Raw genomic sequence first — 8458 nt, 5'->3', positions numbered from 1 at the left:
AATTTCGTAAAATGACGAATATGCGTATTTTGTAAAAACGAACACTGGATCGATTTCGAGAATATGAACCCTAATTGTTGTCTGTGTTATTCTAATATGAATGATTACGAGTCGGGTTTGAATATTGTTGGGTGAGAATTAGTATCGAGGATATGTCAAGCATACCTAGACGTTTAACGTAGGGTATTTCGACCCTGTAGGTTATAGCCGGAAACTTGAAAGTGGACGTTGGACTAAAGATAACCTAGTGGTCAGTCGACGAGCTCAGTAGAGTTTCAACAGAAAGACCTGAGTGTCGAAGTCGAATCCAATGGGATCTAGTGATTGGACGTTAGAGCCTGAGCATCAAAGTCGGCTCAGGGTTGATCAGTAATAGTTGTAAAGCCTTGTAAGGCAAGTATTTCTGAACTTTTCTTCAAGATATATTACCAATGTTTTTGAACTGTTTTATAACATATTGTTATCATTAAACATAACTCCTGTTTTACAATGCATATGCTTCAAACTATTTACCCTTAAACCCTGATTCTTTCTTGATCTTGAGCCGTAAGCCTTATTCTTGGCAAACCGTACTTTGTTGATCCTCAGACACCAAACCACACAAATATGATACTATTTCCCAAATGTTTAACTATCAAATACCAGAAGAAAATGGTTTGAAAACACAGAAACTTTTATACTCCAACCATTCTTTATAATATCAAAGAACTATACCTCGGAAAATCACTATTTGTTCAATACCTGATTCTTTTACAGATTGAAAACCGTTTCTTTTGCATACCCTGATATACCCTTGTGATATCCATGAGTTCCCTTACGTTTTATTCAAATGTTTAATCATTATTGATTATGATCTTGTTTTATTGAATTATATCGTTTATCATATTGAACTACTTTAGGATTGGATAGTTTTTATATATGAGGACCAGATTCGTGGTCAGACCATACCAATGGTCAAGTTAGGCCAATGTGTGCCTTGGATCCAGTAATTAGAGCAGTGCTGTGTGCTTTGCTCGGGGTTAGTGCGTGACTGATCAGCAGCCTAACCTTGGTTTTAAAACTTAAAATGAATATCCAATTCTAATGATTAGTTAAAAAGAAACTTGATTCCTTTGAATCATCTCATTTGATCATTGATTAACCTCAGTTAACGTTATCATGACTTGCTGAGCTAGTTAGCTCACCTTTGCGATTCTTTCATATATTTTATAGTTGAAAAGAATATGGATGATAGTGAAGTTCCTCAGTCCAAAGTGCGGGCTAAGGTTCCAGTCGAGTTGGATCGAGCTTGCAGAAGTTTCATGCGGTAAAGAGATAGTCAGATTGTAAGAATGACTTTATCATTAATTGTAAGTTAAATTAGTTGGGATTTGGCACGATGTAATAAATTAAGGTTGTGGCTTGTTTTTATACTTTAACCTGTTGCGATCCATGGTTTTGTGAAGCAGGGTCATTACTAATAATATTTCTTATACAGGTTGATATATTGTGTTTGTGTTATGGACCCCAAACTTCTGACCCGAGTTTGAAGGGCGCCACAATATGTGTGGTGGCTGGACACCCCCAATTTGTAGAAGCTAAAAAGTAAGAGAAGGAAAGAATCAGGCAAGAAAAGAAGCAAGCTGCCTTAGATGCTAAAAAGCTCAAACAAAAGAAGGAGCAAGCTGCTATCTTGGCCAAACTTCAAGCTGTGAAGACTACAACTGAGATTTCTGCACAACCATCTGTGATCGCTGAACCTCAAGATCAGAAAATGCAACAGGAACCACAACAGAAAAGAAGATTCAGATACAAGCTCCCCTCCAAAAGAAAATTGGACTTTAGTGATGAGGAAATGGAAGACTACATTCCCAAAAAGTCTACAACTTCAACTCAGACATCAAAACCCTCAATGGTATTTGAAGAATTCAAGGTGTTGGTTCCAACTAGGAATATTCATGGTGAGCCCATAATTCCAAAGGATGAGCCAGTAGAATGGGATAGTTTGCCAATTCCTGAACTAAACTTTCCTATCTTCAACAAGCCAATGAAAACAAAGACTAGAGCAATCAAGAAAGTGAAGCCTGTGACTCTTAGATCCAAGACTCTAACCAAATCTCAACCCAAAGTCAACAAGGAAGATCTCTTATATATCTGTGACATCAAGGAGTTCTCTGAAATAAACCTCTACTTAGAAGAATTGGAAAAAGTAAGAGGTTTTGATGCTTACAGGCATCTTCCTGAAAGCCTAGTGTTCAAGTACAATGGAGGGAAAGAGATGACATGGCCACTTCACAGGATTCTTCAAGAAAGCCAATCTGTACTGATAAAGGTCTATTCATCCTTCAAGAAAAACTTTGGATTTAATGTGACTGCAAAGAGAATAGTCCTAAAGAAACTAGAGGAGCTAAGGAGTAATAGAGCCAAAGATGCACTTCCAAAAACTCTGTCTATTCCCTTCACATGAAAGAGAGTACATTTAAGGCCTTATTGGCTGATGGAATTCATGGATGATAAGGGAGTTAGAAGATTCTTCAGAATGGATGACCAACTGAGTATCTCTAGCAATGAGACTCTTTTGGAAATGCAAGAAATGTTGGATTTATCTGAAGCTGATGAACTTGAATTCCACAGACAACTCCAGAATCAGATAGAAGAGAACAACAGGAGGCTTGGGAAGAAATCCAGACAATCAAGGAAATAGATTGATCTGCTCAGACTAGAGGAACACCTTGATATTGATTTTGAGTAACTCTTTGTACACTTTTCTTTATTCAATTTTTAATAACTATTGTAGCACTTATCAGTTTTATCTACTATTTTTCAATCTGTATTTTTAGGGTGTTTTGTTATCATCAAGTTTCTCTTAATTTATGGCTACAATTCCAGTAGACATAAATTGGGGGAGATTGTTAGGAATATGTTTTGAACTTGATGATAAGTTAAACAAATCACCTTAGTAGATTTAACTTAGTGTATTTTGTAGCACTCGACGGATGATCTAATATAGTCCCGAAGGATAAACTTTACAGTCCCGACGGATAACTGATTAAGATCCATCGAGTGAGTAGCTTATGTAATAATAAGAACTGTAGCACATTTCTGCAAACAATATGTACTAGTCAAGTAGATTGCTTAGGGTTCTATAAGTTATGTTGACTACTAGATTGATATGGAGAATAGGTTGATTAATTTTAAATATGAGATGTCTTATAATTCTGTATAAGTGAAATGGAGTCAAGTGACAAATAGACACCCGACGGATAATATACAAGACTCTCAACAGATGATCAACAAAGCTGCCCCATGGATGACAGGCATAGACCCGACGAATGATCAAATTCAAATAGCTGTTGACAGTGATAACACAGTCACTTGCGTTGGGTGTTTGCAAAAGGAATGTGGCAGCCTGTTAAGCAGGAATTTGAGAACAAAGAAGCATTACCATGTCCATGTAATTGTGAAGATATTCAAAGATGCTGGAATAGAGTAGTGAAGTAGCATGAAATTAGACTAGATATGTTTTGTTTTATTATCTTGTCTTATTGTAATGTAAACTTGGTGATATATAAACCAAGTGTAGCAAGTAGATCAATTTACTAAGCAGATATATTTTCAGAGAAACATATCAAGCTATATCCTGTAAGCATTTCTCTATAGTTTAGTTGTTCAAACTTGTAAGCAGCTGTGAGCTATTCAAGCTTCACAGGGTTCTCATTTGATATATATATATATATATATATATATATATATATATATATATATATCTGGTGGATACTTTCAAATCCACCAGAAAGTTTTAAAAGCCTTCATTTTTATTACTTAGTGTTTTGATTTCTATCATCTTTTTATTCCGCACAACTGCTAATCAAACATTGTTATATTTATCAAGTTAGAACTATTTTAAAATTTGAAAAAGTAGCCAGAATTACATTCAAACCCCCTTCTGTAATTCTTGTTGTATTGTTAGGGAATAACACATTTTTCAATCTACAACATTATTCTTCACCAAGTTATATATCTTCATTCTGAGTCATGATCAGGCTTGATCTTTTTCCAAAGATTTATTCCTAGCTTATTGGCTATTTACTAAAAACTACTCCACTCAAGTCTTCTTTAACATTCTTACAGACTCAAGGAATAACATTATAGATTACATAAAAATTACAAGTCAACTAAATCTTAGGATTGTCAATATGACTTAGTCTTGTTATATCAAGACATGTCTTGCACAACAATCTTCCCCAATTTATGAGAAGATCACTTGTCACAAATTCATGGCTGATAACAAGATTAACCCAAGCTAAAAATGAAAAATAATAGAGATATACAAAGTACATTCTTCTATACATAAATATCATTTAGCTATTACAAAGAAAATTGAGTTACAGAATTGACTGAAGTTTTCATATTATGACTAAGATTTAATCAAGTCCTTTAGTCTAACAAGACATGATCAAGTTCTTTAATGATCTCAGTTCCTTTTAGTGCTTCTATGAGGTTCAACCATTCTTCTAGTGAGTAACTACCTAGATGCTCAACTCTGTACCTTGATAGTTTATGAGTTCTAATGTTCAGGAACACACCATTTTTAGAAACCCTTCTTAATCATCTATCCTTGAGTTTATTTGATCTTCTTTTCAATCTCTCTAGCTCATCATCCATCCTAATAGATCTTTCTTCTATCTCAACCTTCTCCCTTGCCATTCTTTCATTTCTATTTACCAACATTTCAGCTAGCTGAACCTTCCTCATTCTTGTGAATTTATCATTCTCAGTCATTAAACTTATCACCCTTTTAAGTTCTACTATTGAGAAGTTCTCCATTATTTATTTCTTGAATATGTTGAAGGCCATTTTTGGAATAGATTCTCACCTCTCCCAGAGTATCTACAGTGACTCTAAATATGAGTTCTGTTTGTTGTTTATTGTAGTCATCTTCTGAGACTTCCTCTGAGATTGATAGAAATTTATCTTGATTAAAGCAGGCCCACAATGCTCCCATTTTAACTTTGTTTTCCTTTGGTTTTCTTTCAATATAATTAAACCATGTTTTGACTGGTGGATTGAATGATGGAGGTTTGACTAGTTTCTTCAATATGGTTTGATTGGCTAGGATAGGTGTTTTGAGTAGAGAGTTGGTTGTGAGTTTGTAAAAGTGTTTAGGCTTGAGGGTTTGAGGAGTTGGAATTTTTGATTGACTAGGGATTTGGTTCACGGTTTTCTGGTTTGAGATTTTTGGTTCACAAGTGTCTTTTTGGTGTCCATCCCTTCTTTATCATCTCATTTCTTCTCATCATCCTTATTCCTCCCTTTCTTTTCATCACCCTTCTCACTCCCTTTCTTGACATTATTGCTATTCCCACTACTTTTTCTAGAGTGACTAGGATTTGAGCCAAAAGATTTAACTTCCTCTTTCTTTTTCTCATCATCATCATTGTCCTCATCTTGGGTATTGATAGTAGTCTTAGGAAGCTAGCTCTCAACATTTTCAATATACCTTCTCAGAATCTTGACCATTTCAACATCCTCCACATATTTATTTCTTTTGAGCTTCAACTCTGTCTCTAGTGTCATCATTAATACTCTTTTGTTTTCCATCACGTAGTGCTTTGGAATCAGGAAGTTTCTGCATTTTCTGGTGGTTGGGCATATGTAAGCCACTCCCTTGCTAGGCATAAGATAAGCTTCAGTAAAGGCTCATTCTTTGTCCTGATTTGAGTTCTTTTAGCAAGAGAGTGTCTTATGGAATCATTACCTTGACTTTATTGATGAAGATTTCCAGTTCTGAGGCTATCCTAGATTTCAGAAATGCTAAGGAGACCTGCATACACCTGTCAACCCCAACATCATTGATGTTGACCACAACTCTCCTTTCCATTTACATGTTATTGGTGAGACTGCGTAGCTGTATAAACAGTTACGTGATAACTCAACACAATAACAATACTAGAATAGAACAGGTTAATAATACTATGTCTACACAAGAAATCAGGAAGAACAAAGACAGGGCAAATACAAAGAATTAGAAGATTAGAAGAAGGCTGGAAGTCTGTCTACAGGTCACTGAAAGAAGTTCATTAATATTATCATGCCTCAGTGAAGAACAAAGGCTAAAGACTTTCAGGGTTTCAGAAATGATGAAGATTCAGTTTATAAATGCTACCAGAAGATTTTAGTGTATTGGCATTGATTGAATATAGACAGTGTTTGAAGTATAGGAATCTGAAGAATTGAAGATAGGGTATAGACAGAGGTTAATGAAGACGTTGTCTAAAGTACTATAAAGCATTCCAATGAAAGTATAATTGTTTATTAACAGTCAGTGTCTGAAGCGATAAAGTTGTTGCAAGCTTAACAATTTAATCAAGGCCATAATACGAAGACCTGAATCGGGGTTAGTCGTTTGTGAACCAGACCAGTTGCACTAGGCGTCAACAGCTCGTGAAAGGAATCTGGGTATTACTTATAGAAGGATTGTTAAGTTAAGAAACGTACTTGGATTGAACGTTTATCTGTTAAAGTACGAGAAGAGGTGCGCGGAGTATACAACTAAACAGTTCAGGGGACTGGCGAAACTCAAAGTTTAATTGTTAAATTAAATAAATTTATGTAGTGGAATTTAATATAATTTATTTAATAAACTTAAAATGATTTATCTTATAAACTTTAAATAATTTATTTTATAAATCTAAATTAGTTTATTTATATAAGTTATATTTAAGTTAATTTTATAAATTAATTTAGTTATAATTTAAACTAAAAGAAAAGAAAAAAAAAGAAGAAAAGAAAAGAAAAGAAAAACAAAAAAGAAAGAAAACAAAAAAAAGAAAGAAAAGAAAGAAAAACAAAAAGAAAGAAAAAAGAAAAAGAAAAAGAAAAAGGAAAAAGAAAAAGGAAATAAAAGAATTGAAACAAACGTGTACAAGTTGTAGTTAGTTTGTTTTGATCAAGTATATTTATATATGCTAGCAGCCCCTGTGGTTGCCACAGGGGAGTTAGATTATTAGAAATCAAATATTATACTAGTACTAGTAGCTAGTCGCCAAAGAGCTTTTTCCCCCTTGGTCGCCATAGGTGTATTGAGTAAAAGAAAATCCAAGGCAAATAAATCCTCCTGTACCTCCCTGGTCGCCACACAAATAAACTAAGCCCCCTGTACTCTTGGTCACCACAGAAATGCTCCTCTCCTCAACCACACAATTTTATTGGATATAAAGACTACACATTTACAGCAGAAGGACTTAGCAATTTTGGAATTATTTTTGTTCATCTTCTCTCCCAAGAGAGGTGAAAAATAGCAGCAATTTTTTTTAGAGAAGTTCAAGTTTTTTCTATATCCGTTTAACTTCTCAATGGAGTAACGTTATAATGCCTGATTTAATTCTTGTATATTCATAAGGGCATTATAATCGTTACCCGGTAATTAAATCCTAGTATAAATAAAATCTAGATCATTGTATAGGATTTAATTTGTAAATCTTTGTAGAAGCTAGGAATTTTTTTGTTCTTAGATTATAGCCGGTTAATTTATTTACCGGAGTATAGCAACACCCCCCAAGGATTTATATACAAATATATACTTCCCTGAATATCTTGTGTTCCTTGTTTTTATCGTTACAAACACCATTCCTCTCAAGAACACGAAACCACTAACCGAGCACTAAATCTATATCCGCTAAAGATTCAATTTTTTTTTAATTTAGTGATTATCGTATTCAACCCCCCTTCTACGATAATTCGGGACCTAACAATTGGTATCAGAGCTTACTGATTGATACACAAATCAGGATCCCTAAATTTATTTATATTATTAATTTGCGTTTACATAAATTTATTTTATAAATTTGATTTAACAAATTTATTTTATAAATTTAATTTAAATAAGTTTATATGAACTTAATTTAAATAAATTTATTTTATAAATTTTATTAAATTAATTGATTATGTAAGTTTTAGTAAATAAAAATTTATTAATTTAAATCAGTTTTCGGGATTTGTTAGCTGCCATTTTTTTTATTCATTCATTCATTCGAAAATAAATTGGCATAATGGTTTGCTAGTTGTTTATTAGCTGCCAAATCTCATAAGTATAACATCTTGAGTTAATAATGGCAGCTTCTATTGGATTATATTTAAACAAAACATCAGGAAGCGGCTTCAGCTTCGGTTAGTTCACGCGCATGTACCTCCAAGGTTGTAACACGCGCAGGAAGTGAATACAGCCGGATGTTGCCGCCTTTTTCCACGCGCAAGACTTACGGCAATTTGTTTAAACAGAAGCCACGCGCGGGAACCGTACAGGTGCACACGCACGACAATTGGGTGGTCGCCACAGAGAATTTAGTCGCCACAGCCTTGTTGCTTCCCTAGTCGCCACACACGAATAAAGATGGCGCAAAGACGGCGTATAGAAGTAAAAGAGGTCGCCACAGGGGAATTGTATATTTGGCTAAGAGAAACATGTACGCCCTGTGGT

Source organism: Apium graveolens, chromosome 1 (assembly GCF_009905375.1).
Source record: "Apium graveolens cultivar Ventura chromosome 1, ASM990537v1, whole genome shotgun sequence".
In the NCBI taxonomy this organism is placed as follows: Eukaryota; Viridiplantae; Streptophyta; class Magnoliopsida; order Apiales; family Apiaceae; genus Apium; species Apium graveolens.
This window is presented reverse-complemented; position numbering follows the sequence as displayed.